A 12,452-nucleotide genomic window follows, 5' to 3' on the forward strand; every position below is an offset into this window, starting at 1 on the left:
ATTTATTTTTCCAAATTATTTAGTTTTTTAAAAATTGTGGTAACCATGCATAATTTACAATTTACCATTTAAAATATTTTAATGTATATAGTTTAGTAGCATTAAGTAATTGAGATTGTTTTACAGCTATCACCACAATCCTTGCACAGAACTTTTTCGTCTTGCAACACTGAAACTCTGTGCCTATTAAGAACTCCCCACTCCTCTTCCTCCCAGGTCCCGGCAACGACCATTCTTCTATTTTCTGTCTTTATGAATCTGACCTCATATGAGTGCAATCATACAGCATTTGTCTTTTTGTGACTGGCTTATTTCACTTATCACGATATCCCTTAAGTTTCATCCTTGTAGCATATGTCAAAATTTCCTTCCTTTTTAAGGCTGAATAATATTCATTGTAGGTATTTATCACATTTTGTTTATCCATTCATCCAACAATGGACGCATCCATTGATTGCTTCCATCTTTTGACTGCTTGATTAATGCTGCTATAAACATGGGCATTCAAGTATCTTTTCATGTTCCTGTTTTCAGTTCTTTTGGAGATATACTTAGAAGTGGGATCATAGGATAATTCTATTTTTAATTTTTTGAGGAATCGCCATACTGTTTTCCATAGCAGCTGCACCATTTTACATTCCTACTAGCAGTGCACAAGTGTTCCGTATTCTCCATGTCCTCATCGGCACTTATTTCCTGCTTTTTTGACAGTAGCCATCCTAATGGGTGTAAAGTAGTATCTCATTCCTACTCATTCATTTAATTTTAATACTACAATAAATACCCCTAAATCCGTCACTTAACCAGACCTAAAATATAACTATGCACATGCTCCTCTCTCATTTTCTGCTCTGTCTCTCCCTAATAGTAATCCAAAGCAGTTGCTTAGTATTTCTTGTTTTTATAAATATATACAGTTCTGCCTTATACTATATGACTAAACTTCTCTTACTTGAGCCATGGCTATCACCCCTGAAGAAAAAGAGAATTCAACAGACCTGTCTCTCTAAGTAGGAACAGAGATAATCATGGCTACATAACCACTAAGAAGCCAGTCAAACCTGTTTACTTCTCATGGTTACAATAAGTTGATGAAAAATGTTGTGATAATTAGTTAATTGAATTTAAGTAATACAATTTGATGAATAGTAGCTAACTGTACCAGGCATTGCAGAATGTTCAAAGACAAATATAAATGGTCTCTCCACCAATATTGTGCTTACAATGTAGTCATTTATTTACCTACTTCATAAACATGTGTTCAGAGCTGTGGGATATACAAAGAAATTTAATAGACATTAACAACCCTTCACAGCCTTGCAGGAATACAGATGTATTCTTTTTTTTTTTTTTTTAAATTTTATTTATTTATTTATTTATGGCTGTGTTGGGTCTTCGTTTCTGTGCGAGGGCTTTCTCCAGTTGTGGCAAGTGGGGGCCACTCTTCATCACGGTGCGCGGGCCTCTCACCATCGCGGGCTCTCTTGTCGCGGAGCACAGGCTCCAGACGCGCAGGCTCAGCAATTGTGGCTCACGGGCCCAGCCGCTCCGCGGCATGTGGGATCCTCCCGGACCAGGGCCCGAACCCGTGTCCCCTGCATCGGCAGGCAGACTCCCAACCACTGCGCCACCAGGGAAGCCCCAGATGTATTCTTAATCTGATGTTTTCTGTGGCAGACACAAGTTGTCATTTTACCTTTTCCCCTCTCCTTTGGAGCACGTACCTGGAATATATTTTCCAGATCATTTTATACTTACCTGGGGCCATGTGCCTAGGTTCTGGTTAGTGGATTTGAGAAGGAAATGATGCATGCCCCCTCTGAGACTGGAAACCTCACACAAACTTCCGCTTACTCCTTACCCTATCTGCTAGTCAAGGACACTGAAGTCCTAGGGGATGGTGGACACACAAGTTGGAGGAAGCCTCCATTCCTGAATGACTTTATAGATGTCTGCCTGCTGAACAGTCACATTAAAGAGTTCTTAGCAATAAATAAACTTCTACGGTGTTCAACCTCTTGGAATGATTTAGGGTTTATTTGTTACCACAGCTAGTATTTACTATGTCTAATATTCCTCCTGCTCCTGAAAGGATCTAAGTCCCTAAATTCCCCTTTTCTTGGCATAATGATAACTGTAATTCTGAAAACAGTGTGCCTGTAAAGAGATCCTTCAGTTCAAATTTTAGTTTTGTCATTTTATTAATTTACTCATTCAACAGACATTTTTTTTTAGTTGTTTTGTTTGTTTGTTTTTTTATACTGCAGGTTCTTATTAGTCATCAATTTTATACACATCAGTGTATACATGTCAATCCCAATCGCCCAATTCAGCACACCACCATCCCCACCCCACCGCAGTTTTCCCCCCCTTGGTGTCCATATGTCTGTTCTCTACATCTGTGTCTCAACTTCTGCCCTGCAAACCGGCTCATCCAACAGACATTTTAATGCACAAATTTCTTTTAATGTTGATGTAACAGCAGGGGAGCAAATGGACAGACAACTGTTTTCAGGGACTTTATTTCTAGACTGCAAAGAAAGATAATAAATAAGTAAGCATATTAATATATAATATAGTGATCATAGTGTTAGAAAAGTAATGCTTATTGAGAGTCTAAATGATTTAGGGAGATATTTATATAAATAAAATAAACACAATTCGAGAAAATAATAAATATTTCAGAGAAATATAAAAAAGCTGAACATTATTAGGGCTAGAAAATGTATTTTAGTTATTGTAACTAAATACAATTTTATTTAAAATGTATAAATGTTTATGAACCTCTTTTTCTATATAAATGTAAAGAAAATAACAATATCTAATTTATAGTGGTGACATTTTTGGAGGAATGTATTTAATAAGATAAAAGCTTATCCTTTAGTAGCTATCAAAGAATGATAACTAATTAAATACAGAATTTTCTGAAGTATGGTATTCATAAACTTTAAAGTGTCAGTACTAGGTTAAAAAAAAAAAAAAAAGGAAATGTCACAAGTCAGCAGTGGAATACTTCCTAAATGGCTGATATAGACAAAAGAATTATTAGAAGTTAGAGGAAGAAGGACTCACCTGACAGAAAAATAGCATTGGGTTTGGTCTTAAGGGTTGAAAAGAGGGGGTTTCCCTGGCGGCACAGTGGTTGAGAATCTGCCTGCCAATGCAGGGGGCAGGGGTTCGAGCCCTGGTCTGGGAAGATCCCACATGCCACGGAGCAACTAGGCCCGTGAGCCACAATTACTGAGCCTGCGCGTCTGGAGCCTGTGCTCCGCAACAAGAGAGGCCGTGATGATGAGAGGCCCGCGTACTGCGATGAGGAGTGGTCCCCACTTGCTGCAACTAGAGAAAGCCCTCACACAGAAACGAAGGCCCAACACAGCCAAAAATAAATAAATTAATTAATTTTTAAAAAAAAAGGTTGAAAAGAATTTGATTAGGAAGAATTAGGGAAAGAGAAACAACTTGTGTTAATTAAAATGCAATGAGGAGAAACCAGAGGTGTGAATAGAGAGAGTGAGAAAACCAGTGTGACGAAGTGAAAAATATACTCAGAGTGCAATGAAAGCTCATGTTTGAAATAGGGGCTTGAGCCATAAAAACAAAGGGCCTTGAATAGCAAGTTAAGGTATCTTGCAAACCCAATTTAGCAGTAGAAAGATGACACCAAAATTGATGAACTGAGTGTAGAAAACTTCTCTCCATCAACTGATAGTTTGTTAGCATAATGCCAATAATTGTCATTCTTCCAGTTAGTGGTACACTTTATAAAATTAAGCAACACATCTTTCATTATTGGGGATCTTTACAAAGTGCCTGTCACAGTGCCCTGTCTACAGTCTATATTTAATGCATAATGTTCATTACAGATTTATCTAATCACCTCAAACACATGCCAGTTAGCATCGATAAAATTATTCTTTACGTATTGGTGTAGACTAATATTTTTCCCATTATCCCAAAATGAGAAAACATGGGATGTGAAAAGTTGTAGAATATTGAAGAAATTAGCTCTGGTAAAGAAATATATTTAAATTGACTCACTTTACTTAAAATCACACCTTCACTTCCAGTATAACTGAGTGGAAATCTAAAGAGCATTTATTTTCCATTAGCATTAAAAATGAAAAGACTTTTAAGAACAAAAAGAAAAGAACAGAGGGAAAAACAGAAGATGTTCAGCATTGTCCACATCTTCAGACAACATAACTTCTAGTTTCAAAGCTTTCATATGAAGTCTAGGTAAGATGTGCTTAATAATAAAATAAAACTATTGTTCTTACAACAATAGCAGGCCTACTAATGCCTTCCTCTGCTCTGTTTCACTTCACCAGAAGACAATCATGGTAGGGAGAAAGATTTTGACCAAAGCTATATTTCCTTTAAAGGACCTTGGCTAGTTGTTCTTCAGCTAAGGGCCATTGGGATTCTTTAAGATAGTCCCAGATAGGAGCCAGTATGGTGTATTCTATGGACCCAGGATTTCATTGTCATATCTGTAATTATAGGTTTCCTTTTCTTCCTGTCCCTTGGCAATAGAATATGACAAAAGACATACAGAAGAAAATTTTAAAAGACCCTTAAAAAGCTTAATGTTAGAGGGTTATGAGAAGATGGTAGAGTAGGTAGCTTCCCACTCAACAACAATTACACTGGCAGAATCTGTCTGACGCAACTATATTGGAACTCTAAGTCTACTGAAGGTCTGTTACTTCCAGGGGAAGGCTTGCATAGTAAATTGCATGCATTTTGGTCAGCTCTTACCACTACAGGAACCACCTATCCCCTACCCCCAGCCAAGTGGCAGACAGTTGTGCATCTGTTCCAGAAGCAGCTTACATACAGCTTTTAGGAGTCACAGTAGCCAACCAGCACCTTGTCCAACAAATATTGGGGATCTGTGTTCTGATCTCTGACTGCTGCTTCAGAGCATAGAATGGCAGACACAGAGGCAGTCATTGTTGTTGCACTTCCCCCCACTGTTGTTGCACTTCCCCCCACTGTTGTAGGCCCCTCCTCCTCTAGCTGAAGTGACTTCTAGGGAACTTAAAGGACTAGAACATTTCACTCCTTCAGTTTTTTTTTTATTTTTCCCCCTTCTGGGAGCCAAATATTCAAAAGCAACTGCACGTACAAAGGAAATTTAAAAGACATATGCCTAGGGAAAGGCACAGGCTTGGGAAGATCTGAAAAGAACTTAAGTTTATACCTTAAACTTAAGTTTATACTAAAGGCTGATCCTCAGCACAGAGATCGCCTACAGAAATCAAAACCAAACACAGAAACAAACAGAAAAGCAGAAAACTCTGGGAAACGGGAGAATCTGATTTCTAGAGTCACTGCACTATTAGATTCAAATGTGCAGTTTTCAACAACAACAGGAACAAAAAAAACACAAGGCATACAAAGAAACAGGAAAAGATGGCCCATTCAAAACAATTAAAAAATACATAAATAACAGAAAAGATTCCTGAAAAAGACTTGATGGCACATCTACTAGACAAGGAATTTAAAACTGTCTTAACGATGTCCAAAAACCTAAAGGAAGATGTAAAGACAGTCAAAAAGAAAATGATGTATGAACAAAATAGAAATACCAATAAAGAGATAGAAAATCTAAAAAGAAACCAAAAAATAATTTTGGAGCTGAAAAGTACAATAACTGAAATGAAAAATCCACTAGAGTGATTCAAAATCAGATTTGAGCAGGCAGAAGAAAGAATCAGTGAACCTGAAGATAGGACAATTCAAAGTTTTAAATCTGAGGACAGATAAAAGTAAAAATCAAAGAAAATTAAGCAAAGCCTAAGGGATCTGTGGAACGTTATCAAGTGGTAGGAGTCCTAGAAGGATAGGAGAGAGAGAAAAGTTCAGAGAGGATATTTGAAGACATAATGGCTGAAAATTTCCCAAATTTGATTAAAATTGAGTATAAACATCAAAAAAGTTGTACAAAGTTCAAATAGGATAAACTCAAAAAGGCTCACACCAAAACACATTATAATCAAACTGCTGAAAGCCAAAGCAGTTTGAGGGAAGCTTGAAAGCAGCAATAGAGAAGTGACTCATCACACGCAGGGAATGTTCAACACAATTATCAGTAGATTTCACATCAGAAACTTTGGAGTCCAGAAGACAGCTGTCTAACATATTTAAAGTAACAAAAGAAAAAAAACTGTTAACCAAGAATTCTGTATCCAGCAAAATTGTCCTTCAAAAGTACGGGAAAATTAAGACATGCCCAGATAAACAAAAGGTGAGGAAGTTCATTGTCACTGGACTTGACTTGCAAGAAATGCTAAAAAGAGTTGTGCAGATTGAAATAAAAGAACACTAGACAGTAACTCGAAGCTGTATAAAGAAATAAAGGTCACAATAAAGGTAATGCACGGACAATTACAAGAGCTAGTATTATTGTAACTTTGATTTATAACTCCACATTTTGTTTTCTACATAATTTAAGAGAATAATGCTTTAAAATATCACTAGTTTATGTCTGGGGGCACATAATGTGTAAAGATGTAATTTTGTGACACCAACAATTAAAAAGGTGGGGATGGAGCTCTAAAGGAGTAGAGCCTTTTTTTATGTTGTTGAAGTGAAGCTGGTATAAATTCAAATTAGAGTATTATAACTTTAGATGTTACATACAGTGCACATGTTGACCACAAAGAAAATAGCTATAAACTATACACAAAAAACTGAGAAGGGAATTTTAAAATGTTTCAGTACACACACACACACACAAAAACCCCACAAAATAAGATGTAATACAGGAAACGAAGGACAAAAATTTTGTAGGCATAGAGAATATAAATAGGAAAATGACCGAAGTAAGTTTTTCCTTACCAGTAATTACTTTAAAAGAAATGAATTAAACTCTGCAATCAAAACATAGAGATTGGCAGAATGGATAAAAAAAAAAAACATGATCCAGCAATATGTTCTCTACAAGTGAATCTCACTTTGAATCCAAAGACACAAATCGGTTGAAAATGAAAGGATGTAAAGAGATATTCCATGCAAATAGTAACCTATACAACAATATATACAATGAAAAATTATTTAGCTTTAAGAAGGAAGGAAATTTTGACATATCGTACAACCTGGAGAACACTATGCTAAATGAAAGAAGTCAATCACAGAAAGAAAATTAACCTATGATTCCATTCATGTGAAGTATTTAGAGTAGTCAAAATCATAAAACAGAAGGTAAAGTATTGGTTGCCAGGAGCTGGGAAGAGAGGGGGAAAAGGAGTTACTATTTATGGGTATAGAGTTTCAGTTTTATAAGACGAAAATATTTCTTGAGGCGGATGGTGGTGATGGTTGCACAACAATATGAATGTACATAACACCATTTAATTGTACATTTAAATATGACTAAAATGGTAAAAATCTTATGTGTATTTTACCACAATAAAAAATTGTGAAAAAGCTGCATGTTTTCAAGAACAAATTGTCCATGAGCACTCACACTTATTTGCATATTGAGTCATTTTGAAAGTGTAATGGGTTTCATTTAAAAATTGCTTTTAGATTATAAAAATAATGTAACAATATGCCAGAATTAACAGTATATATAACAAAAAGTTTGGCATAAAGAGAAAAAACTAACCCCAAATTACGTAAGCCTAGAAATATAATTAAAAAAAAAAAAATTTAAATCTGGCCTCCCTCAAAATTTATTCCTGAGAATACTATTTCCTTAGGATGTTGATCAATTCTACAAGGAAAGGGGATTTTGATGTTAAATACATTTGAAAAATAATGAGTTAAAGGGTAACAGGATTCTTTTGTACAGGTTCTCACTGTGCTTTTATTATGCTGATATAAATGGAGAACCCTTAAGAGGATGAATAGGATGCACAGAATGTTCCCAACAAATCTGACTTTCTTGACCATAGATTGTGTCCTATAGCTAGTGCTTTATTGGATATACTTTTGGAAACAGTATATGAAGCAGTTGTTATTATAGTATGTAATATTTATATATTGCTTTGTAATATGCCTTCAAAATGAATGTTTTACCAGTGGAATTCAACCATAAGTACAATTCAATATTAAGCATTGTGCTAGATTCTGAAATAATCATAAAGACTTGATCCTTTTCTGCAAGCTGCTAACTATTTATTTGCGAGTATACGTGAAATAAAAGGGGTCTTTTCAATGTAATTTGGCAAGCGTTATAATGAGACAAAGAAGATTTTTTATAATTCATAAGAAGAATTCCGAACACAGGACTGGAGCATTTGGACAGATATTCTGGAGGAAGTGATGTCTAAACTAAGATCTGAGGGTCAAAAAAAGTGGTGTTGGTGAAAGAGGATTAGAGCAGTGTTCTGCACGTAGAGGGAGCAGGATAAGCAGAGACAGGAGGCAAACTCTTCAATTTAATATATATAATATAAAATACTTAATCATTGAACTAAAAGTCAAAGATTTTGTTTGATCAACTTTTTACTGTTGTATATTTTTCACATTATTCCGAAAGATAAGATGAGCATTTTTTAAAATTCTTAAACTAACTATATTTGACTTAATTAAAAGGTACAAACAAAATACATGATTGTAGCTCTAATATCTAAGGCCCCAAGAATATCCAGGTAATTAAGCCCAATGTACTTTGGGCAGGGAGGGGGAGGTAGCTGGTGTGATAGTTAAAGGAAAGGACCTTGCAGAAATTTTCTTGGTAAAACTCTCTATGTAGAGAGCCACTCTGCTTCTCTCTAATGCCAACAAGTCATTCTGGACAGGGAACCAACCAGATGAGTTAGCAGTGGCCAAGAGGTCATATGATATCATTGTTTTCATGTCTCCCAAGCTAAAAGTTAAAATAGGAATATCTTTCAAAGTCACATTAAAATGAAAATTGCCATAAGAGAAGGATGAAATTGAAAAATCTGAAATTTACATAAAAGTCTAATTTGTAAAAATGAAAAATCTTTCCTTTTGTGTTTTGGAAACTTTCTAAATGTACGTAATTAGTTCATTCTAGATGTCTCTGTAATGTCATGATTTCTTTTTAAAAAGAAAAAAAAGTCACTGTTAATTTATCTTTCTGAATAATGTGAAAAATTCACGCTGTTTTACCTGTGTGAAGTTTGTTATATTTTGGATTATTTTAGGGTGTATTTCTGGAGATAGGACAGTGGGTGAAAATGCATACATATTTTCTTGGCCCCTAATACATATTGCCAAACTGCTTTTCAAAAGCGTTATATGAATTGGAAAACTCACTAATGGTATTTGTAAACAAGATTTTCAATGAATCCCCACTAGTAATAGTATATTTACCAAACCCTGATTAACATCCCATGGGAATATTTAGTGTTCTCAGGAACACATTTTTATGAAGACTAGATTTTAAGAAATCATATTAAGAAAACAGAATAACATGCGTGAACTTAAAATAGTTGTAGCCCTAAGCTCATGCAACTATGGATTAGATTTTTCTTCTTTATAGCAAAGTGTCTAAATATATATACTTTTTTATTTTTATAGTCTAAAATCAATTTTCTAATGAAATGAATATTTTTGCTTCCATTTCCCCTTTCAAAACAAATCTCTATATCTCTCTCCGCGTATATAGATATATAGATTACCTGTATCTATATATAATGTATTTTATAAAATACATAATATTACCATTCTAATATAATATTACATATAGCATTACAATATTAAATAACTAACAACTTTTATCATGTATATTATTTAAGATTTTGAAGAAGAACAGTTTATTTCTCTTTCATGTAAATGTCTGGAGTTGGGCAGCCTAAGGCTGGTATGTAGCTCTTCTCAATGGGATCCTTTGGGATCCAACCTCTCCTCTTCTCCTCATGGCTCTGCCATCCCTAGGCAGGTGGGTGGAAGAAAGGAATAGAGCAGTGGAGAAAGGGACACTTAGCAGCTAAATTTGGGAGTCCATGTATCCAACAAAAATGTCTTTCCTATGCTATGAAAGGAATAGAACATGAGTATTGGGAGAAGACTAGTAAAGCTGTGACACTATAGTACTAAAGTTCTTTATAACCTACAAATCAGTCGCTGTCTTAGTTAATCCTCACAATGACACTGTGAGGTATTATTTCTACTTAGAAAATGAGAAAATTAAAATCCAGACAATAAATTATTCTAAGATTATCCATGTAGAGTTGGGAGTAGATGGGAAAGTCCTCTATTTGTCAGAAGAAACTTTTGATCTGTGTTGTCATTTACAAGCTATGTGATCTTAGGCAAGTCACAACCTCTCTGAGCTGTAGCTCACTCATCCGCAAAAGAGAGTGAAAACTGCTAGCTAGAAGTAGTTCTGAATATGAGAATAATGTCTTGTGTCTAGTGGTACTCAAAAATAGGAGGGATAACAGTGATAGTCATGGTAGTAATGGCAGTAGTAGCAGCACAAAAATAAAGAACAGACTCTGGATTTAGCCCTAATCCTGTCTATTTTTTTCCTACAGTATACTGCCTTTCAAAGCCCCTCAGTGACCTTACCAGTAATTTAAAAAAAAATTTTTCTGACATAACAGAGGCCAAGAAACAGGGATTAAAAACACTGTTTCAGTAACGCTGAAACAGCCTACTAATTCTATCAATTAATTCGATCAATAGATGTAATTGACCACTGTTCAATAAAAATTCAGTCAATTTTACTTAAAGATCCCTAATGCAATGATCTGAATGAAATAAATTACTGTGTTACTGACTTTTCTCTTTTCGCCCCATTGCTATTGCCACTTTTAGGTACAGTTTACATCTTTCACCTACAGTGAGGGAGCTTAAATGAAAACTTAAATCTCTAGTCTTCTTGCTAGCTTGTGTGCCAATATACTCTATTGCCCAACATTCAACTTAAGCTGTTTGGTTTTCTTTTTATGTTATTTCAAAGTTTCTATAAAAGAACCTGGGGTTCTTTTTCAACGTGAAGTTTCCTGGGCACCGCTGAAGCCTTATTAAATTAGAATCTATCCTGATGTAACCCTACCATCTGCCTATTAATAATTCTCCCATATCAGTCTTATGCCTACACACATATGTTTCATCCTCAGCCCTCCCTGCCATCATGTCTCTTTTCTAGTTATTCATGGTAACCCGAACAGGATTAGAACAATAACCAAGAGTCATGTTATCTGAAGAGTTTTGCAAAGCTCTCTGCCTCAACTAAATTTTGAAAAATTATCAAAATAAAGAAAAAAATCAAAGACTGATAGAATTCTTTTCCAAGTCTCTCCACATTCACTGACAGACAAAAGCGTGATCAGCACTAGTCTGGGTGAACTACAGGATCAGACTAGAAAAGACAGGAAATCCAGAACCTCTAAAACAGCAAGAGGACAATTTCCAACTTTGTCAGCATTCTACCCAAGCCATGAGCAGTACTTACTGGGCAAAACTCAGCATTCCCTTCTTGCTGAACAGAGGAGAACTGACCTCCAAGCACATTCTGCTGAGTCATTTTATCAAGGCATATTTAGCTGAATTAAGTTGCCTGATTTAGCAGATACATTCACTTTTGAGTCAAGGCTATGACTTCCAATTGGCACAGCACTGATCTGACAAAACTGAACACAATGGCCATCTTATACCCTCACCAGCATCTTAAGTCCAGCCCATAAACTGTCTTCGCTGTTCACATGTCATACTAACTAGATTAAAAGCTCTTTGAAGGCACAGACAGTTTATTTAATTTATTATTATTATTATAAAATACATGTAACATAAAACTTACCATTTTAACCATTTTGAAGTGTAAAATTCTGTGGCATTAAATACATTCACTACCCATCTCCAGAACTCTTTTTCATCTTGCAAAACTTAATCTATGTACCAATTAAACAACTCATTCTCCTCTTCCCCCAGCCCCTGGTAACCACCATTCTACTTTCAGTCTCTGTAATTTTGACTACTTAGGTACTTAAGTAGAATCATACAGGATTTGTTATTTTTCTTATTCAGTTTTGTATCCTTTACTTAATCAGGAACAATAACTTTTCTTCAGTAAAACTTTTCTTCAGTAGTTGTTGATATCAACTACTTGGGCATTTGGGTACTACATGGAAAAAGTACCAGTTTCAAAGTTTGAAAGAAAAAATAATGGCACAAAAAAGAACACCAAAAAATCACTGAATTCCATGGGAAACTAAGTTGAGAAATATATGAATAACATAGTAATGCCTTAATCATCCCATTAAAGGCAAAGACTCACCGAATTGCTTTTGTCTGATAACTTGGCCACTATTCCCAGTCTACACACTGCATTCTTTGCTTTTCAATAAATTGTCTATATAGTCATTGGTACTCCTCTTTATATTCCCAATGAGAATCCATTCTGCAGGCCTTAGAAATACCCACATCATTCAACACCCCCAAGATCTTAAAGGTAACTGCACATAACTAAGGCCCATATCTCCTTTGGAATTCCATTTATTAGAATTTGTTAAACTTAATTTGTC

This window comes from Eschrichtius robustus, chromosome 17 (genome assembly GCF_028021215.1).
Source record: "Eschrichtius robustus isolate mEscRob2 chromosome 17, mEscRob2.pri, whole genome shotgun sequence".
In the NCBI taxonomy this organism is placed as follows: domain Eukaryota; kingdom Metazoa; phylum Chordata; class Mammalia; order Artiodactyla; family Eschrichtiidae; genus Eschrichtius; species Eschrichtius robustus.